Raw genomic sequence first — 22,761 nt, 5'->3', positions numbered from 1 at the left:
GGACAGATGGGTCCTGATCACCGGTCCAGATATACGCAAGGAGGAAGAACTGCAGTATCTGAAATTATCTGGATCTAATGGATCAACAGAATTGATCTGTAGCATGGTCCATCTACAAGCCAGGGTAAACAGGCATTAAGGAAATTTAGACTAGAGAAAAGCAGAAGGCATAGCCTTGCACCTGACAAAGATGGTGTTCAAAGAAAGTGAAATTAACTGCAAGGATTGGTGAGGATTTTCCATATCTAAAAAGTTTTGCAAGAAATGAAAACTTCCCTCCAAGTTTCATTGTAACAGCCTGCCCAAGTTTTGACACTCAAAGACAGAGGCAAAAATAATTGAGCTGCACTGACTTAATAAGGAAATTAAGTATTCAAAAAGCAAAGGTAGTCAGTACCATCCTCCTGGGTTTAGAATCTTTATCAGCTTGAAGCTAATTCTGCTAGTCCTCCTACAGAGTCAGAATTTTTACTTAGAAAATTCATATGCTATACCTCCTCCTGCTCTAAAGCTTTGATACAGAGACCTCTCATCCCTAGGGATGTGGAGGACCTGCAGCTTTCAACTCAAGACTGTTACCAGCCACCAGGCTTTGTCAGCTTTGGAGTGGGAAAAGCTGACAGAAAAGAAACTAAACAGAAATCATCCAAAAGTGACTTGAGGAGTTCACTGGAGCTTGCTTGTTGCAATCTAAAAGCAGAACTGCAAACCAGGGGGGAACAGCTGAACTGCTATTGCTAGCTTCTTTCAAGCTTTTAGTTATTATGTATTTGGTAATTTCACACCACTAATTCACTATTTACTGACATTCCAGCATTGCTACAACAGCAGCATGCCACATCAACAAAAGCTTTGTCTGTATGGGGGAGATGACCAATAGGCATAGCAAAACAGCTTTCTTCTCCAGCCTTTATTCTTGATACTGCTGTTAGCAAGGTTGTGGGGTTTCTTTTCTCCACTGGGAACAGACTCTCAGCACAGAGCAGTTTAAAAACAGATAGGGAAAGCATCCTGCTGCAGCCTGGCAAGAAAGGACCAGGTTTCCTCCACTACAGCAGCGAGTAAAAGCATGCTGGCAGAAAAGCTGTGCTAGCTGAAAAGGAGAATCTATGTGCAGTAGTTATAGCTCTGAAAACCTGAGGCTTGCCAACATGTTGACTTCACATTGCTGGCATTCAAGCAGTTAAACACAACTGTGAACCCTGGAAGTTTTCCCACTCCTCACTGAAGCTCCTCTTCAGTACACTGATGGCTGGTAAACAGATGGTACAACAGACACGGTGTCAGCTCCCTCCTTATTGGAAATGCAGCCATCCAACATTTCGTCAGCTTGCCTACAGCGAGAAGTGACTGAATAAGGAGTAAAAACATGCTTGCATTTCCCTTTCATTTTAACTACTGCACATACACAGCCTAAGCTTCTTGCATCCCTAACAGAGGCCAAAATTGATTTGTCAAGGCAGTTTTCTTTAACTTTCCCATCCTGGCTGTTATGGCAAAAGGTGATAAACTCCTCCTTATGTAGTGTCCTACAACCAGTCTAGGATAAACAGTCATTCAGCCTGGCAGGATTTCCCTCCTCTAAGCATCATCCGTGGAATAATATAGACAGTGCAAACAGTGTCGTGAACTCCCAGCACTCGTGAGCCAGCAGGACTGCCAGAAGCATCTGGCACTACTTTGAAGAAAAGTTTTCAGTTTGTTTATAGTTTGGCTTTGTCTGTGCTTTGCTGCCATCTCCAACTTCCTTCCAACCCTTTGCAGGGGCTTCACCAAACTAAGCACAAAGTTCTACCTCCCAAAGCCTCCAGCAACTCCTTCGCTCCCTCCCATAATGACTCCCTCGTGTTTACCAACCTGTGCCCACTTTCATCAGCCTCACACCATCTTTCTGTCCTCTCACAACGAGGCTTATTTCTCCTCCCTCTGTGTTCATTATTATTGCACTTCCTTCATTGCCTGCTTCCCCCATAGCTCTGTTCTGGAGCCAAACAAAATTCTCATCTTGTTCTGAATCTTGCACTTCTAACAGAGCATACATTTTCTCTCGCAAATTCCTTGTATCAAGAAGCATGTATGATTTGGGACAACTTGCCAAGCAACTCTCCCTTTTCTTTATATACCAAGCCACTTAAAAGTTGCTTGACATGAAAATATGCACAAGGTCTTAAACAGGCTCTATTATTTTCGCAGCAATGGATACAGCAAGGTTTGAGGGTGTGTGTGTGTGTGTGTGTGTGTGTGTGTGTGTGTGTGTGTGTGTGTGTGTTTTCAGTCCCTGGCTGAGTCAATATATTATGGAAAACAGACCTGCCTCCAGTTACCTAGAAACTGCTTAACCATGGGGTTCAAGTGACATTGTAAAACCACTCCACAGGAATGCCACTCAATTGCTTAATTCAGCAAACCCTGCTGGTAGATTTTCTCCCCTTATAAATCACACTTGACTATTCATTATCTTCCATATTGCGCAAGAAAAAGAAAAGAAAAAGCTTTACTAATTGATGGAGATTTAGACTCTCATTAAGGCTGAGATTTAAACATACAATTAAGTCAGGAAAATCAGAATTAAGTTTTCTTTTGCCTTTATTCTCTTCTCCATCATAAATTTATGCTCCTTCTCCTATGAATACTGCTGTCAGGCACATACACACCAACAGTTTTTTTTATTTCCAAAATGCCACTGCAGCGCTAGCTTCAGCAACTCAGCCTCACTCTCCTCTTGTGAAGCAGCAAAGCATTTGTCACTATTTTCACCTGAGTGAACTGTGCCCCTGAAAGGGTAAAGTTACTGCTTGGGTGCCTAAAGCGCGGCTCATCTTCCAGACAGGCCAAATGCCTACTAACTCATTTCCTTCTCAGGGAGCTGCACCTCTGCAAAGTAAACAGTCTTCATTTGAGAGCCTAAATGCAAATCCAAGCACCTATCTTTAGGCACCCAAGCCTGGAGGCGTTGGTCTTAGTGAACAAGCCCTGCATGCAACATGAATCACTCCACAGAGCGAGATTAGGACAGAAGCGTTCCCAATTTTTAATTTAATTCTCTAGACCATCCTGCTGCTTAAATGAGAAACCCAACTGGGAATCTTAATTACAGTAAGATACTCACCAAACATATTGTATTCATTTACTTGAATTACTTTAGGAATGGCATCACCAGCCAGGAGAACAACAACAAAAAAATCCTGCACAGAAATGGATTAAGACCCCATATCCTGGCATTAAAGGAGAACTTGCATCCCACCACACTTGGATCCAAGGACCCCCAGGGGCTTCCTTAGCCACAAAGCTGTGGGAGCCCCAGCAGCAGGCAGCTAGCAATAACACACTGCCAAATCTACTCCTTTTCTCTGATTTTATTCGGCTAGTTCCTCTCCTATCTGCATTCAGATGACCATGTCTTTGAATGTGATTTATCATCATCATGGATACATGATTCTATACCCTCTATTTCTCACACACTTTCCTCCTTGACCCATGAGTTTGCCACAGCTGACACTGCATTCAGATTATCCTTCACAGTCACCTTCTTGGTATAATAAAGAAGAGCATCTTTTAGCCTTCTTCCACCCCTTTCCTCCTGCCAGTGAATGTAGACCAGGAGAATACAGCATGCCAACAGCAGAACTCTTTGAGAAGAGACTGATGTCAGCAGAGGAGGGGCTGCTCTCACACCCTGCAGAGACAAAGCTTGACCTCCTTGCACATAGCCTACTGATAATCCATTCCCAGAAGTTCCTTTACATGGAAACCATCAGACAGTCTTCCAGATAAGTATGAATCAATTATGAAACAGACACACACATTTGCTAGGGAAAATGTTGCAGATCTGAAATTAGGCTTGCTTTGTTTTTTTTCCTCAGCTTTACCTGGCAGCTCCCATTTTGTTCAGGGTCTGCCTCTGGCCAGCCTCCTCCTTCCCTTCCTTCCACAAAGGGCAACCTCCATAGAAACTAGAGAAACATTGAGAATGTCCGCATAAAACTCTTCTTAGCCCACAGTTCTCTGAAACTTCTAGAAAGAAAGACTATCTGAATGATGTCGTCAGTTTGCTAGGTCTGACGAGGCAACGCAACCACTTGGATGTGAGCATGTTTGTTTGTCTCACTGGTAGTGCAGCACTGGATCCTGCTGTCACATGCCTTCCCACACGTCAGGTCAGGAACATCTCTCAAGATCACTGGTAAATTCTTATCTGTATTACAGTTACAGAAGTGACGCTCACATACGTAACCCTGAGCATATCTGAGCCAGGCGGCAGCCCTGGTAATTCGGAGGGGGCTGGGAGAGCAGCAGCAGCCAGCTGGGAGCTGATCAAGATGCTTCACGCACAGCCCTTTGCGTTCCGCAGCTGCTAGGGCTCAAGCTAGGACCTGCAGTAAGCAAGACAAGCTACGAGCACACAGGAGAAATGTGATCACTGCCTGCAAAGAGCTGAAAATGCTGCTTGTATCCTTGATGCTGCAAAATAAATTAATATGTCTTTTCATTCCTTTTTCTTGGTCTGCAGTAGTCACCACTGCTACAGGCAGGCTTCATTTGTATTTACATCTAGCTGAAGTGTGGGAGGACAAAGAACGTGTGAAAAACACAGCCTTTGGGTTTATTTCAAAACTCTCCAACCCGCTGCAGTGGTGGCCTTTGCTCACACCACCCCTGAAGGTCACAGTGTGTTTAACCAGTGGAAGATCCTCCTCTCTGATGACCAGGACACAATGATGTCAGCCGAGCATGCGAGGAGTTCACTTGCAGCTTTCCATGACTGTGAGGTAAAACACATTAGCATAACTTCAGTGAAAGAGGCTGAGACAAATTTGTCTTGCCTTGTGCTTGCCCCACATTGACTACTTTCAGCAAATCACCGAATGCTGAATAACTCCTCCAGCTGTGGCAACTGTGTGATATGCCTGATATCTCTGGGGTGAAGTATTTCAGCCCTTTCACAACAAGAAGAAAACCCACATAACTAGCCTAGATTTACATTTACTTTTCTTCCTTTGAACTAGTTTTGCTTTCCTCCCACCTACTTGCTGATCCTTGACCTCTAAGGGTCTGAGAAGTGGAAGACACCAATGAGAAACTTATGAAACCAATCTTTGTTTGGCAGTGAGGACAAAGGTTATAAAAGTAAATGAAGAGCACAGCCAGCCTTGGCCATTTTTCTTTTCATAAACAGTTAGCCAAAACCTACAGTTTTGAGAGGAAAGGAGGGAGGGCACGAATAGGAATCCATTCCCATTTCAGGTCAGATTTCATGAAAACGTTTGACCAGGAAAAAATGCCCTCAACAATGAAAGGCTTCCTTTCAATATTTTCTAACCATAATAATTCATTTCAGAAATGATGAAGTGTTTTGTTTCCACATTATTACACATGCCTATGTTTTGCTATAAGACAGAATTATTTGACTCAAGTTTAAAAAGAGGAAAAAAACCTAAAAATATTAAACTGAAAAGCGAGTGCTCCATTTTTGGTTATACAAAACATCAGAATTCCCACTGTACTTTTTTTGTGACAACTAATCCAGGAAATCCCAGATTTTACTCCAGCAGCACCACTTGTGGGAGCGTTTTAACTTATGCACTCAATGTATTTGCTGGAGTTTTGAACTGGACATGGACTCCACTCCCTTGGGTAATTTCACCTCATCTTGAACTCAGCCAACTGAACAATTAATAGCAGGGTCTCTACCACTGCACCTTAGGTGAAAGCCTGCTAACTCATTTCACTCATACTGGCATTAATGTTTCGTTTTAGAGCATTGCTTACTTCATGCATCTCTAGAGAACTTCTCCAGGAAAGCTTTTGGTTGGTTTTCAACCAAAAGAGACAAAGTACAGAACTTAGTAACACTTCACTGCTATGTCTGGGCAAGGGACTTTTCACCAGCTGGAATCCACCAAAAATTATTGCCTTCAATTTTCTCCTAAAGGAATAGGTAGTTCAGGGACTATAAAAAAAATCTTCCTACCTAATTACCCATGAAGCTCTATGCAAAGCAGGCAGTGGATAACACGAAATAGAACTGAGAACAGTTCCCCTTTTTGTGAGCAACTGAAGGGCAGTTTTAAACATTGAATAGACATTTTACCTTAACCACTAGCAAACAGAATAGATGAAGTAAGGCTGCCTTGACACTCTCTGGGTACTGAATTTAGACTTCCATTAACAATTTCATTAGCAATAAGAGATACACAGTATGTTGCATTCTAAAAAGGGTCATAAGTCAGTGGTTTGGGAAGCTACTATGCGACTGTATGGGAGCTGTATGTCTTTGTCTCTGAATTACAGACTCTTACTGTTGGTAATCTAATCAAAATGCTAACGAATCCCTTTTTATATAATCACAGGAAAAACACTGCACATTACTGAAACAGAAGTGATAAGCAACTGGTACTCAAAATGTCCTTTCATACGCATTAGAGCAATACTCAAGAAGATATCTGTATCCTGAGGTTAGCAATTGCAAGATCTCCAGATATGTCTATAATCAAGAAATCACTGCCTAACACTCATTGAAGCTGGTGTTAGTATCTCCAATAGCTTGAGAGAATTTTTGATGAACTGTCAATCAACCTCTCCTTCATTTCCAATTATTCTGAGCAGGCTCTACACCTTCACACCAACGAATACTACACAAAGGCAAATGCTAACAGCAGCTGAGCACCCGAAGTCCATCTAAGTCAGCACAGGTGAAAATGATCAATATCTAGGAGGATAAGGATTGCATTTAGAGCAGTCAGAGATCTCCAGAAACCTGACAAACAATCTTAAATGACAATGGTAAGAGCTCCATCCTTGGCAATATTAAAAATGATGGATAATTAAAAGATAATATTGGGTGGTGGGATCTCAAATGAAAATGATCAGAGGGGTGCAGTGTTGGGACTTGGAAAAAAAGTTTTCTAGTTGAAAAGTAGCTTAATATCCTAGCATATATCTCACATGCTTGTATTTTAAAGCACTGTGCTTATAGGCACAAAAAAATGAAAGCACTGTGGCAGTGTTTTTCCACTATAACAACATGAAGAATAAACTATTTCTCTGAATACATTTAGGGAAAAAATGGCTCTTGGGCAGGAACTTCATGTGCAAGTTTAAATTATCTGCAAATCATGATTGCAAAATTGCTCACCTTTGAAACAGCAGTTCATAACACAAGTAATGCATCCTTAGCTGTGACACTGAAAATGATGTTGCTGGGAGAAACTGAATGCATGTAAATTAAAGACATACTGCTAGATTTAATGAGTTCAGTATTTACAAGTGTTCCTAAAACATGAGATTTGAGCAGATATCATACATCTGAATACATTTGTTTAAAGTTAAAGGTTGTTTATTAAATGTTATTTATACGCTGTTAAACCTCAGAGGGAGAAATATTAAACATGTCTGGGATTCACTGAGTACACAGAACAGGCTCTAAACTGTACAGTTTGATATGTAACTTCCTATAGTGGATAACTCTACCAACATCTACTAAATGTGCAGAAGATGTATTACATTTTTGTAAGGTTTACTTACCACGTAGACTTAATGGTTTGGCAAACAAAGCCTGACTATGGCAAAAAAAAACATTATTTCATTATTTTAAACTCTTCTAATATATGCTTTGGAGGATGCAAGAACATTCCCTCACCCCCATCCCTGTCACCTAATGGAGGGAATGGCCTCCGAGCTGTTGAGCTGGCTAAGAAAGAGAGAACTTGTGTATCACGTCTTGTTTATAGGAAGGAGTCTTTGTGCTTCTCTTGGCAGTTCCTAGAGCAAGGTACAGTCCTGTATATCATCTCTCTCCAAAACTTTGCTGACGGATTCATAGAGTCAACAAAGATCCTAGTGCAGTGCAAAGACCCACCCTCCTGCTGCAGGAGAGCTCAGCAGGCTCTCCTCCCAGGGAATGATGAAGTCAGACATTTATTTTGGCATCCGGAAAACTCTTTTTGAGATCTCCATGAAGCTCGTTAAGTTCCCATAGGCTGGAAAACTTTGATGAAATCATAGAATCATAGAATTGCTCAGGTTGGAAAGGACCTTCAAGCAATTTTCCTTATAAATAAAAGTTGAAAATTTGGGCACAACGAAATCCTGTTTTCAGGAAGTCAAGGAAATCGTATTGCATCACCTTTCTCCCCTCCAACCTCATTTTTGTATTTCTGGTCATATGAATGAGTAGCTAGGCTTCCACAGCAACAGCAAAATTGATTTCTCTGGTTTTAGATTAAAAACTCAAAGTGAAAGAAGCTCAGAGACCAGAGAAAACTGAGGTTTTCCCCAGTTCACAGAGATGTGCATCGGTGGTATCTAGTGAAAACATGAATGAAAGCATGTGTTGGGCAGAAGACCACTTGCCAGAAGCTAAAATGGGAGTTGCCACCATTTGCTTTACTGCATGAGCAAACTGAGGAGTGGCTTTCAGTCCAGGAATTATTATAAACGTGGATAAAATATTCCTAAGCAAAAATGATAACTTCCTTTCTAGTAAGCTCACCACATATATTACTTTATAACTTGGGCTAATATAACAGGTCCACGAAAGGGACTAGCTTCCATAAACAATCTTTCATTCCTTGTTTCTGTCTCTCACTACATTCCTTTAACTCTTCTAAAAAGTGTTCGGTGTTAAGGGAAATATTCGTCATCGGGAATTTCCAAGTAGTTCCTGTAGGAAGCAGAATGTGGGTACAATCCATGTAGAATAATGCAACAGCTTTGCTGAAATGCTGATTTATTGATACAAAACTCCACAGCTGCTTTTTTTCTGGAGAATTATTAGAAGACAATAACTCTACTTCTAAATGGTTACTCTTAGCCATATGCATACTTGAAGTAACGTACATTCAGTTCTCTTACACCATTTGATTCAGCTATATCCAAAACTCTCAGTCATGATTTGGTGCCATAGCTCACTGCCAAATAATTCTGAATTGGTCCAGGACAGGGACCTATCTTTATAATTCTGTAAAATTTTACGACGTTCCGTGTGGACCAACAAGTGTCACAGACTGATGAACTAATACATATACTGATTATATGGACTGCCTATTGCTAACAGAATTAATTTCTCAGCATCTTAGTAAAACAAAAACATCTTTGAATGTATAAAGCATAGATTCTATTATTGTATTTAACATACACGTGTTAGAACCACAGATGAGCAAGTGACAAGCAAAAGATATTGGGGAAAAACATTATTAATCCTTGTACAAATACATTCCCAAGATAAGTTGCAATATTCTCCTGCTAAAATGGAACAGCTAACTATTTTCTTGCAGTCTGAGAAGTCTCAGATCACAGATGGCCAGCTGAATAGTGGCTTAAGCAATGTTAAGCAATGAACAGCTGCTAACAATGAGGAAATTGTGCTTATACAGCCTGATCCATTGCTCACTGAAGTCAATGAAAATCATATAAACAACAGTGAGTACTCCAGTGGTACAATTTTTCAGAAAGAAGCCAAAAGGCAGATAACCAAATATTGTCCAACTCCCCCCACTAGAATACTCATTGCTTTTACAGAATAACTGAGACTTTGATGTCCAGACAAGCCTAGATGCATCCTAGTGAACGCAGCTGCATTTAAAATGCTGATGGACACTGAAGAAACAGAGCACTATATATCTTAGAGAGAAGTAGGTTTTTATTTAGAATGGCTGTGTACATTAAGGGGCATAGTTGATTTTCTCCCAGACTGTGGCACACTGTAGGAAGCCAACACTTAATTTTGGTTGACCACTATATGCAAGACCCTTCCTTCAGTTAATCTTAAATTTTTCAACAAGCGGAATTACTATTTGCACCACAGTTACTATTTGTAAGTAATAAGCATCTACGACAAACATAAGAAATTAAGTGACAGTCGACAAGAGAGAAGGTCAGAGAGCTGGGAACAGATCAGTTCTGGAATATCATACGATCATCTTTTGTTTTTTTTTTTTTAAAACCAAAATTATGAAATGGCAGGTGTCTGAAAAAAAAAAATTAAGTGCTGAGAAAGGAGAACTGAAAACCCAAATGTATTTACAGACTTCACACCACTGCCCCTGCTTGGAGAACATGGGTGAAGCTCCATAAGCCCCCTGAGACAACTGATTACCTCCCCAGGAGCTCAGGGCAGCAGGGAGCAGTCCTTGAGGGGTATGATGGAGCTAGAATACAGGAAGGCCAGAATACTTTATGGGAACAAAACAGGAGGCTCTTGAAAGCCTAGAGAGAACTCATTAAAATTCAGAGATGTGTTGCTGATGAATAACATCAGTGTTGAATGCTTCTCGCTGTCCATTACCTCCTTGATAAATATACTCATAAAAGAACCACTGAATTCAGGGACAGACACTTCCTGCAGCCACTTTCCTGATATAACAGAAGATTTGTAACAATCTGTTGCACAACGAATCTTAGCTGCTTTAGAAGCAGAAAGGCGCTGCTTAGAATGTAGCAGAGATCAAAGACAATTATTTCTAAGGGAGTGTTTTTGTTTTTAAATATGCCTGAAAAATGCCTAGTAACACACACCAAACATTTTTCCAGCTTGCTGAAATGCTATGCTCTCCTGGGGGCCTTTGTGGTACCAGAAACAGACCAGGTACTTTTGTGCTTCTTACTAGATTTTCCACTCTACCATACAGCCTATTTATGTTTCATAAATGCACAGGTGCACACAGTTAGACATGAATGAAGTCAGGTCCTACAGAAGCAAGGAATTGCTTCTCCTGCTATTTGCATAGGCTACAGGCAGGCATAGTGCAAATAACTCTTTGCAGCTGTACCAACACACTCCAGTCTCTGCTCACACTGTCCAAATGCTCCTGCTCTGAGACACCTCTTCAGAAAGAGCTGGAAGACATGGCCAATCACCACTTTTACTAACAGTTTGCTACAGATTTTCAAAGACTGGAGTGGGAGCACAAAACAGACCAGAGGAAACCTCTCCAGTGAAAGGCATGACTGAGCATGGACTCCCCAAGGGAAATATATTTACCAGCACAAGGTGGTGCTAAGACCAAGGGAGACCTGACAGCTTTTCTGACTGTCCCCATCACTCGCAGTAGGCCCCCTGCCCCTCCTCGCAGCCAGGTTCCTCACCTAGGACTGCCAATTTTGGTTCAGAGCAGCTTAGCTCAGTGAGTGACCAGCCTGTGGTGCAGAGCCATCTTGCAGGACCCTTCTGCTAGGCAGCTCCTCCTCAGGGAGCATGTTGTCCTCCAGTTCCAAGGTTTTCTACTTCTCCAACACAGTGCCAGGCCAGAGGCCCGGCCACCTCTCTGCCTAGCACAGAGCCAGCCTGAAGCCCTGCCACAGCCAACATACCATTATATCCCTCAGGGAGTTCCCAAACAGGAATATTATTGCCCCAGTTTCTGATCTGGACTGTCCCAGGCAAAAAAGCCAAGAGCACAAGCCAGAAGCTCTCCTGCTATGGCTGCCACCTGACATAGAGGTAAATGTATTTTTTGTCACTCTGCTCAAGAGGCGGGCAGCCACAGGCTGTTCCATTTCTGGTTTTCAGCCTGCCATCATCTGTCAGCAGCCTACCATCATACACTGAGCTCATGGCACTCCCCCAAAAAGCTGATGTGCAGGCTGTGGCCTACAGCATCCTAAATACACATGTGTGCCAGAGGAAAAAAAAAGACCAAATCAACCCCAGCAACCAGTTATGGCTCTCTGTTGCACCAGGCTGCAGCCCCACATACCTGGTCTCACCAAATGCCTAAACAATGTGGAAGCATGGCCAAAACAGTTTAGCTTTCTTCACTAGTGCAAAATAATATGCACCTAGCCAACATCACACACAAAACTGGCAAAGGATTTCCCTCATGACTGAAAAAGCTTGCTCAGATCATCTTCACCTCTTCTTGAGAGAGCCAGACTGATGGTAAGCACCCCTAATAACACTTTCAGGATATTTTCAGGCATCCAGAACTCTACCCAAATTTCTGAGTGAGTTAATCCTCCCTGAGGACCTTGTACTTGAAGCACCATGACATGAACATCCAGCAGGAAGCCAGTGGTACACCAAGGGTTTAACTCTCAGCCTCCCAAGTTGTAGATATGCTTTGGAAGCACTGGACTAGCCTCACTTCCTAGAAATTAATTAGAAGTTTAATGGCATTCCTGAAATTACAACCAAATTTTATTCACTTAGACTGAACACTGTCTAATTTTGAAAGTAGTTAGATGTGCTGACAGGATGATTACAGCTTTATTCACTGGTTTTAGACTCAAATTTAAAATAAAATACACTGAGGTTGTATCATATGATAAATTACAGTCATCTCTGAAGTCTGTTTCTTCCAGATTTAATTCTAACACTGTGAAGCTGTCAGCCTCACACAACTCAGAGAGTAGTATTATACTTAATTTCCTACATCAAAAGCATGACAAAGGGAGACATATTGCTTGCTGTGAGGCCCAGAGGGTCCCAAAGTTCAAGGCCACAGTCTGGCAACAGGTTCATTTGAAAAATCTACTGAAAGCTCACAAGCATTTACTTGCAAATTCTCACTTTGAGCCAGGAGGGGCTAACATCACAATAATTTTAGATATGGCTCAGAAAATTCTTTAGAATTATTACCAGTATTTTTTCCCTGCAATTCTGTGCAACCCAGACTTATGACAACACAACAGCTTTATATGTGAAGAGAATCATCCAGTTGGGTAACTAAGTGGTTCCAAATTTTCCTGTCTTATTTCTAAGGCAATCTTTCTAAAGAGCACAGCATACAGAAATAAATGCATTCTATGAAGTCATTTTGATCATTGCTACTTCAGAATGACCTGCTTAATCCAAGCACGTTCTCATTCATGCATAAGGCAACTCCCATAAACATGCAGTGGCAGCACACTGCTAACACATGACCTTGCATTTAAAACTAAAAACACAGGTGCATGCCTTATACAAGTAATTGGCACAAGCTCTCATAGTACAGCTGTGCACATGATGCAAGTAAGACCCTTTTTCTTCTGCCCTCTAAAACTCCTAGTGCATTTACTTTCCCTTTGCTTTTCCAGTGGAGTTTTGAGTTTGCTTTCCTAAGCCTTACAGTATTTAGACTCGTTTAAGAATTGGCTCTGAGACAGCCAGAAGAGACAACTGTTAGAGACTTTGTGCCCTCTGGTGTTCAGCACTGGATAGTGGCTGCCTGAAAACGCTGCCCTGGACTGCCTAATTGTAGAAATATCCCTTTTAGTACCACCTGCACACATGTAAAATGCAAGATTTTAGTGTTGGGTACAATTTGAGCAAGATCCACACCAACTCAGCAGTTTGCAAAACTGAGGAGAACTATGGTTTTGACACATATTTATATTTTCATAGCCTAGTATTCAGATGACTGGTTCACATCTCATTTTACCATGCTTACAGTAAGTTCCTCCAAACCCAAACTGAAATCAAGTTTGTGCACATAGCATTAACACTGTTATGCTCAAAAGCATTGATTGAATCTTTACTAGAAAGAACTAAATTACAGATTTCAGCAGGCAAATTCTGAATATAAAGTTGAGCTTATTCTCCTTCTGAAATCAGTCCAACCTTTCTGTGATTCACTCTGAAGATGTTATGATTTGGCATTGTTCCCTGTGATGAGATTTAAGGTAGTTTGCTAGAATTTCAGTGTTCAATCTGCAGATGCCACTGCTCAACCATCTAAGCAATGCCTGCTGTGCTCCTATTTCTCAGGAGTTCTTGCACTGGGAGGACTGTTCACCTCTGCAACTGTCCAAGTAGGAATACCAGACAAATCTACCCCTTATCTTTTGGGACAGTCAAAACCACTAAGTGAGATTTTCAGAAGGAGCCCAGTGGTATTTGTATTTCTGACCTTTCAGGCAGCTGTTTCAGCACAGGCTGCACCTCTGCACCCACTACAACAGCCCTTCCACACTGTGCACCGCCTGCAGGCAGGTGATGAAGCCAGTTAAAACTCTGTTCTAGACATCATGTTCTGACGCAAATAAGCAAAGTCCTTTTATTTATCCTTTGAGGGAACCATTTTCTCTGATTCCCACAGCCTTCCCAGCTTTGCTGACATAGCTATTTTTTCTCAAGGTATTAGCAAAAGAGACTGTGCTGCAGATCCAATTCACAAGCACGATTCTCTCAGCAAATGAACATTCATTCAAAACAGATTAAGTTGCCAGTTCCTATTTCTGCAGAGATCTACCCTAAAAAGACGAAAAAAGCTCACAGAAATGCCAAAAAAACAGGGGTGGCAGAGTTGGGGGAAGAGTTAAGAAAGAATATGGATACAGCAAACTTGGAGCAGAAAGATAGGCGCCTAAATACTGAATCTGAGCCTAATAGCCCTTTGCTACAGTTATATTCCCTTGAATGTTGAGTACTGTGCCACTGGATGAGTGCATTCAGACAGTGCACTGCAGTAATAATTCATGAAGTGTTTACATTTCAACAAAGCCTTCTCTTCTGTGTTCTTCTAACCATAGCAGCACATTACAACATTCTTATAAACACAGCAGATTTGTTTTTAATTAAGAATTTCACAGCAATCACTTAATTTTTCAAATCTGAAAACATCACAGAATAATCCCTAGCATGCTGTATTTATGTTTCATATTCCATGTGAGTTACATTTCCCCAAAATGCCACACTGCCAGCAGGCAGCTTGTGAAGAGAGCAGCAGGACAGGCCCTCCTTCAGGACAGCAGTAACTTGGAATCAAGAGAATACACACAGAGACGTTGCTTTCAGAACTGACCACAACCAGCTTCCGAGACTCTGAGAAATTCTGTCTATTAAGCAAAGCACAGCTGTAATTGGTAGGCTGCCAAGAGAAGTGGAAAGACATCACTTCCACACTGTGGGATTCATTTTTGTGCCTGTCAATCATATGGTACTTCTCACAATTCCATCACTGCAGTCTAACAAGTGCAATAATCTGTGGCCCAGACTTCTCACCAAGCAGGAACGATCTGAACTGAAAGTCTGGGACACAGGAAAGGAGGAAGGGAGCACATATTTTACCCAATTTGACCAGTGTGCAATTTACACTTCAAAAGAAAACTGGGGAAAATTCGATCTGGTAAAACCGCTGGCAGCAGGGCCTGTTCACAGCTGAGAAGCCAGAAGAAGGATTGTATGGCAACAAGACTTCTGGTTCCTGCATGAATTCCAAATCACAGCATTATGTTTAACCTCAAAACATCTGAAAGGAAATGAGGAACAAGAATCAATCACTGACTAGTCATTATTTCTTGGACAGTCTGTGGGAAAAAACAGGTTCTTGGTTAGATCAGGGTTTTGGAGCTGTAATGACTACTGTGGGACTTCACTAAGCAGCCTCTAGCTTTTCCTCTGCAGCTGGACATGTCCTGCATTGTAAAGCCAGTCTCCGTGCAAGGTGGGAGCCTCAACCTTTCAGTGAACTCCGCAGAGTCTCACGTCAAAGGGGGCACGTGTTCTCTGCGGGGATCACAAAGTGTAACAGAAATACCACGTCTCCAGGAGCATTTTTAGCAGGAATAACCACCAACCACTTCACAGGCAGAGCTGTTTATAGCAGCCTTGCAATAGAATGGCTTGCAAGTGTCCTCAGTTTCTTATTAAGTTTATGGGCAGTTTGCAGCAACAAAAACAAGACGGGAGTAGAGCCAAGTCTTGAATCAGTTTCATTAACAGCAATCTGAAATGGCCCTTTGTGGCTTTACACCACACTGGTAGAGAACAGAAGAAACGCAGCTGTATGGGTGGTGCACAGCCCTCATGCAGCACCCCACAACCAAGCTTAAACTATGTCTATGATACATCCCTTGTGTATTAGAAACACTCCCCACTGTGAAGGCAGATCTGAGGTACACAACAAGCAATGTGAAACACTTAGACTTCTAACTATTTTTCAATACATTTGCAGTACTCTTTGCTGTGACAGCCAGCCTTTTGCTGCTGCCTTCCCCTATGTGTTCACACAGATTTCTGCTCATTTGTTTATACGGGCAGTTAGTAATCCCTCCAAAAGCCAGGTCACTTCCAATGCCAACCATGCTACCAAATCAGTGGGATGGTATTCACCTCAGCTCTTCTGCTTGCCATTCACAAGCATCTTGATCTCAAGTCTTATATTGCTACAAATAGGCTTGTTCATCCAGGAGTATGAAGTCTTTCCGGGAATTTTAAAACCAAATCAGAGAAGGGACATGACAGGAAACTTCTCTGGACCAGTCACTTCACTGGGAACAGTAAATATGGAACAAACCAACCTTGTGAGTGACCCACAGGCTGAAAGTAATTTACAAAAAGAGATGGTACTCTCTCTCTGCAACAACTTCCATTGTTCTCTCTCAACTTTTTGCTTAAAGGCTTTAACAACAGATCTGGCAAGGCACTTCATATAAGCTTAAGCTCATCCTTTAATAACACACATGGTTTATTTGACACTTAACATCAAGTCTTGGTGTCAGTGACTTAATGCGTATCCTACATGAAATCCTAGCACTGTGTGGGCACATACGCAGCCCAATGATGACCAGCTCTTTGCTTTGCCTTCTGTGACTCAGAGGTAATTTAATCCTTGTTCCCGAGAACATTCCCAGCTCTGAAAACTGATTCTAACATTGAGGGTGAGGACTGTAGGAAACACAGAAAACAGAGCTATATCCCAGGAGCACATTAATATTTGTGTCACTATTCAAACATAAGTCTGTAATGCATGTTGTATTATAGCATTTAATATGATAGAGTAAGCCGTAATAAGATATATCACCTACAATACAAACTAAATGTATTATAAATACCAGAGTAACTAGAATTGATTTAACTGAATAATGTTGCTAGATGGCATTTACTGCTAAAACCAAAGGTTTTTGTTGACATGTCATGCAGCACTGATGATGCTTCAAGGTAGCTTTGTTTACATGTATTTATCAAAGAGAAAAAAATTATACATTATTTTTTTTTAAATCAATTAAAGTGATCAGAGTAGCATAACAGATTGACCCACAATCATAGAAAATGCTACCAACTGAAAATATAAAATTGTCTAACATGGAAATCACATACGTGCCTTGCTGCAGCATCACCTGACTGCCAAAGCCCGTGAAATTTTCCATATCCACAGTCATTCTGCCTGTGTTTGGACAGAAGTTGTTTCTGTAACACTTCAAACTAAATCTGTTCCAGGAAGATCCTGGAAGAGGCAGTATATAATGCAATTTCATAATTGCACGCTTATTACAAAACATGAAAATTAAGAATTTTAAGAGAAAAGACAGTGTTATTAATTGCATTGGAACACAAAGAAGCTGTAGAATGGACTCTGAACCGAAGTATAAAATAGTACACAATCTTTACTCCACTCTTATGAGTTTAGAAAATGCATCCCACAGAACTCCATCTGCAAACTATCACAGCCAAGAAACATGCAAGCTAGGCTGCTTTTTGTCTGACTGAGCAGCACAAAATGGATAATATCCACAGAGAGTTCACGCCATTGGAGACAAACACAGATAAGCTGTATTACTCCAATGGCTACATCATGTTTGCTAATATACAGCAGTTGTCTATGCAGCATGCCCTTTTCTTATACCCAAGCACAAAAGCCATCCTACGAACTATGGAAGGTTAATTTTCTGCCAGCTTGTGTCTTGTACCCTTTAAGCCTTTCTCGCTCCCACAATAACACCAGTCTCTCTGCCTTGCATGTAAGGGATTATAAGTGTGTGGCAGCTCTGGAGTTAAATGCATGCTGACTGATCAGTCCGAATATGGGAGGGCCAGAGATATCCACGCACTCAAAAACAGCACAGCCTGGTTGAAGTCTGCCCAGTTTCTCCTCAGCTAGGGCACAAATTTGGGTCTCTCTATTCCCCCCGCATTGCGATGGAAACTCATGAAACTAATTCTATTTAAAAGTTCTATCCCTTTATAAACTTTGGTTAAATTTAGCCTGAGAGCCCACAGTTCAAGGGAAGTAGAGAGCAGGGAAGAGGAAAGGGCAAAGAGAGAAGACATAGCGACATTGCAGCCACTTATCTGGGTAAGAGATTAAAAATTAAGCTTAACTACAACTGGATTCTTCACCTGGCATGTGTCACCATTACTCAGGAATAGCACACAAGTCTCTCGCTCATATAAGTGTCACCAGATGACTCCAGTGGGACCACACCTGGAGTACTGTGTCCCGAACTGTGCTCTTCAGTTCAAGAAAGACAGGGATCTTTTAGAGAGAGCCCAGTGAGTGGCCACAAAGATGATGAGGGGTCTGGAGCATCTCCTTTATGAGGAAAGGCAGAGAGACCTGGGACTGTTCAGCCTGGAGAAGAGAAGACTGAGGGAGGATCTTATCAATACTTATAAGATATCTAATGGAAGGGAGTTAAGAGGATGGGGCCAGGCTCTTTTCAGTGGCACTCAGCAACAGAAAAAGAGGCAACTGGAACTCAAGAAATTCAATCTGGATATGATAAAAAGCTTCTATACTTTAAGGGTGAGAGAGCACTGGAACAAGGTGCCCAGAGGTAATTAAGTCTCATTCTCTGGAGATACTGAAAACCAGTCTGAACATTTTACTGTGCAATCTACAGCAGGGAATCTGCTTTAGCAGGCGTGTTGGACTAAATGATCTCCAGAGGTCCCTTTCAGCCCCTACAATTCTGTGGTTCTGTGACTACCATGCTGAATCATCTCTTAATAGCCAAACTACATGCTTTGCAGATGGGACTTGCAAACAAGGCCACAGCTTCTAATTCTGACAGCCAGCAATGAAGCCAACCAAAGTTCATGTTCTTTTGTGGAAGAGACGAATTAAGGGCTCACGCTGACCACCTTGGCAAGCTGTGTTTGTTGGCACTGTGCCTACAAGAAGGAAGGGAGAAGAGGAGTGGAGAACACCAGGAGACACACAGAAGTACCACAGTGGTTTAGGCAGCCAGCTCCATTCTCCTGCCTGCATTACTGAACGTATGACGCACAAACTAGGTTGGAAACTAATGAGGCTCAACAAAATTATAACAAAGAGATGCAGTTTAGCTTATCAATACACAATAAGCATGCAAAAGCATGCTGAAGAGTTAGATATACTAGCAAGCATGAGTAATAAAAATTCTTAGGAATGGAAGGAAATGAAAATGTAAAGAAAAATAAGAGTCTTTTAATAGCTTTCCTCACAGGCTTAACTTTATTAGTCTTCCCCTACAGATACAAAACTAAATTATAATAATAAAAAACTGAACCTGTCAGGTCAATTGTCCTGTTTGGTTTGTTACGCAGAGCACCAAATGATTATACCTGTATGGGCAATATTCCAGAGAAAAGTCTTAAAATTACACCAATAAAATTAGTATTAGGTTTTTAAGCTCTCTCTCTCCTACTCTCTGTCACTTTACTCTTCTCCATCCCCATCTCCTCACCTTGTAAGGGGTACACAGATCCAAGACTCATCCTCTCTCTGCTAGCACCCTATTTTATGCAGGCCATGCCAGGACACTGAGGTGGGTCTGTGGCCCCTCTGACCACATCTGGAACATAGCTGCCTTCAGAATGTCCCAAGAATTTGCTATGCAATATCTCCAGCTAGCAGACAGGAGAGCAACCTAGAGGCCTAAAGGATATTGGAACTGATAAACAAAAGGCATTTAACAATTAGAAGTACTTTCCTAAATGACATGCCGTGCCCCACCTTAGTAGATTTCCAGGCTGGTACTCCTTAAAAAGCTGGAGAGCAAATTAGTGCATGAATTTGCCAACGATTGTAAGAAAATGTTCATTCCTTTGCCCTTTATCACAAAGTAGGACAGGACTTTAAGACCACTTGATTCCTGTGAAGCCTTATCTCATCCCATTGGGCATCTACCTTCAGCGTGCTTCCTGTCCACAAATCATTGACGTAAACAAAAGGAGTCTTCCATAAGTATTTAATTTCACCTCAAAAACAGTATTTTCTCAACTATTCATTTATATGAGCTACATAGTCTCTCTTTATTCCAAAGGGTGCTGAAGAATGAAATGTGATAGCTGTCCTGTTCAGATATGAAATAACAGACAACACAGGAGACCTCAAACACTTGGAAACACTTATGGAAAGTCCCACAAAAAAAAAAGAAAACAACAACCACTACCACCCTTCAGGTTGCATCTTCCTCATCCCTTCAGCTTTTGAACTGCTCTAAGAAGAATCATTCATAAATATTTAGTAAATTATATCTCTACTACAGATGTACACACATTTTCTGTATTATACAGATACCTACATTATTTTTTCAATGTTTTCAATAAAATCCTTCCCTTAGGCACTGAAGTAAATGAGAATAAAGCATGAAGAAAATTTATGCAGCAATCACTGCAGTGGCTGGTGCACAATACAAAAGAGGATGAACAGTCGACAGAGGAAACAATAATACAGCACTTTGGTCCACTCATAATTCACTTCCCCAGAGCCAAGGGATCTGCTAGAATCTGTCCTTTTGTTTTAAACATAGCATTGGTTATTATAGTTCAGCACAACTCCACATTACGTGTATGTTCTTATGACTTTAAATACTTCCTGATGTGACATAATTGGCAACTGAGGCAGCATTGTCTGAACATAGCTGAAATGATAGCTATATAGATCTGTCTCACTCATCTCAAATCTTCCTCACCTACCTTATATGAAAGTAAGGTTTCTCTATCATCTGTATGGAAGATATCCTTCTGCATAGCTACCCCAGGCGATGTCCATTCAGCAAAACAGGTGGATGACTCCATTCTACTCAGATGAGATAGAAAGTCATAACAAATTAAGTAGCTGAAGAAAAAAAAAACAGGGAGCCCACCACCTTGGGTTGAAATCTGAGGGCTTGGAGGAGTTCACTAGCAGCTCTCTAGCTCTTTGAGGACAGTATGCTCTGCTAGAAAGGGGGTGTTTTTCCTCATGTCTTGCAGCAACTGGTGCTCCTTTAGGCTCAGAGAGTAGGTAAATATGTAAGAACTTTCACTCAACTGGGAGAGCCACAACAAAAGTAAAGGTTTTTCAGAGTGTTTCTTCATTTGAAGATCTTTGATTTTAGGATAACCAGCCATTTTGAGAGACTCATTTAAGTGCTGAGCAAGGTCAGAAAAGCAATGAACCTTCCCAAAAGAACTGTAGCAGAAAAATAACCTCAAAATAAACTGAGTTTGCCAGCATATCCAGCTATAGTTTGGCAGAAAAAAAAATCTTTTAGATTAAGAAATTACTTTTCTAAGAAAAGTAAATTTAGAATATTAATCCAAGGAGAGAACGTACTCTTGACCAATTCCCAAGTAATGCACAGGAGATGAGTCCAAGAAGCAAAAATAATCAAACCACTAAATAAGTGACTACAACATAATTGGTGTATTCCCTGTGGAGAAATTTATAGTACTGTTAAGGAGTCTGGAAGGGATTCTGCGCAAACAGGATGGTTAAAAACAGCATGAAGTATCAAAATGAGCATTCTTCAGCTCCAGTTTCAATGATGACGCGAACACTACTCTTGACTAAAGAAGTGCAGCAGCACCTTTCTGCCCAAGGGTTCATAACGGGTTTGTACACACTCAACAATACTTTTCTAAAGAAGAGAGAAAATCCTGAGCTAAATCCACAATTACAGAAGTTAGTGTACCTTATTTAGGAAAGGGTGACTAAATAAGGCTAATATATTTAGTTGTACATAACACTTGGGATAATTTACATGTACAGTATCCCCCAACTGTTGAATTAGAAGTGAGAGACAGGAAGGTGAAGTACTCCACCCATTCCCTTTTCTCAGTTTAGAAAATAAAAAACTACTTCTAAAGAGAGGAGGAAGAGGAGTAAGAAATCCCCTATAAAACTTGCAAAAAAACAATGCTTTTCACAACTAGCTACCTTCACCTCCATTCTTTTGTTATAGGGTAATATGCCAACCAATACTGATGACCATGCACTCAGATTTGGCTGCCATTTCTACCTATGCATTTTGAATTCAAGTCACTTATGAACAGCTGATTTAACATAGGTGCACAGATTGACCCAATTTTAGGAGAGTGGCAAACCATGACAGAATAAAAAGGGGAATGACAAAGGTATGTATATCCATTCTTTGAAAGTGACACTTAGAATATGCTGTGAATGCTTGCACTTTTTTAGCTCAACATTTTTCAAACCATACAAAAAGCTACTGCACAGTTACAAAATGGATGACTTTTTTCACGATTCCAAAACCACCAGCATAGCAGCATCCTAGTCCCATATGGGGCCCTTGGAAACAATCAGCATTAGAAAAAAAATAATGTCAACTCTGACAGTCACAGATATTTCATAAGTCTGAACTTCTTTCCACTTGTTCTGCCATTTAAAGCTATTGATGTAGTTACATGCAACATGTCAATATTTAAATACAATTGCTAGTGTGAGGTTACAAATTAAAAAGTTTAAAGAGGTATTCCATGGATTTGGAAGACCCTGCTATTAACAGGCATGAAATAAAACTCACATTCCAAATCAGATCTGTATGTACACTTCTAAAAATAGATAAAAAAATCATGTCCCTTGTGACAGAAGACAGCTCATAAAACTCTTTGCATCTATGAAACACATTCTTAAAAAGAACACGTTACAAAGCTCTTTTCAGTACTGCTCAGGATCAACCTGCTAGGCAAAAGAGGAATGTACTTGCACCAAGGAGAAGTCAACACTTCTCTTATAGTTCCTGGTGTCCTTTAGGCGAATTAAATGTAAATTTTCCTTCGGTGATACACACGTTCATACTCCTCAAACCAGCAGAACCCACTGGGAATCAGGTTTCTATTCCAGGTATCCACAC

The 22,761-nt window shown here is 41.0% G+C and overlaps 1 protein-coding gene and 1 long non-coding RNA gene across 11 annotated transcripts in view; both read right to left on the bottom strand.

Moving 5' to 3' along the window:
- The window catches only part of PDE10A (phosphodiesterase 10A), a 361,041-nt gene that overhangs the window by 281,693 nt on the left and 56,587 nt on the right, over nucleotides 1-22,761 (bottom strand). The gene's annotated exons all lie outside the window — the stretch shown is intronic.
- The window catches only part of LOC110395970, a 37,086-nt gene that overhangs the window by 12,321 nt on the left and 2,004 nt on the right, over nucleotides 1-22,761 (bottom strand). The window contains exon 2 of the long non-coding RNA XR_002436715.1: nucleotides 1-22,761. This exon is cut by the window's left edge and continues 12,321 nt beyond it. This is a non-coding gene — a long non-coding RNA (uncharacterized LOC110395970).

The sequence above is a fragment of the Numida meleagris genome, chromosome 3 (assembly GCF_002078875.1).
Source record: "Numida meleagris isolate 19003 breed g44 Domestic line chromosome 3, NumMel1.0, whole genome shotgun sequence".
In the NCBI taxonomy this organism is placed as follows: Eukaryota; Metazoa; Chordata; class Aves; order Galliformes; family Numididae; genus Numida; species Numida meleagris.
Note: the sequence above shows the minus strand (reverse complement) of the source record. Positions and strands in the feature narration are given on the sequence as shown.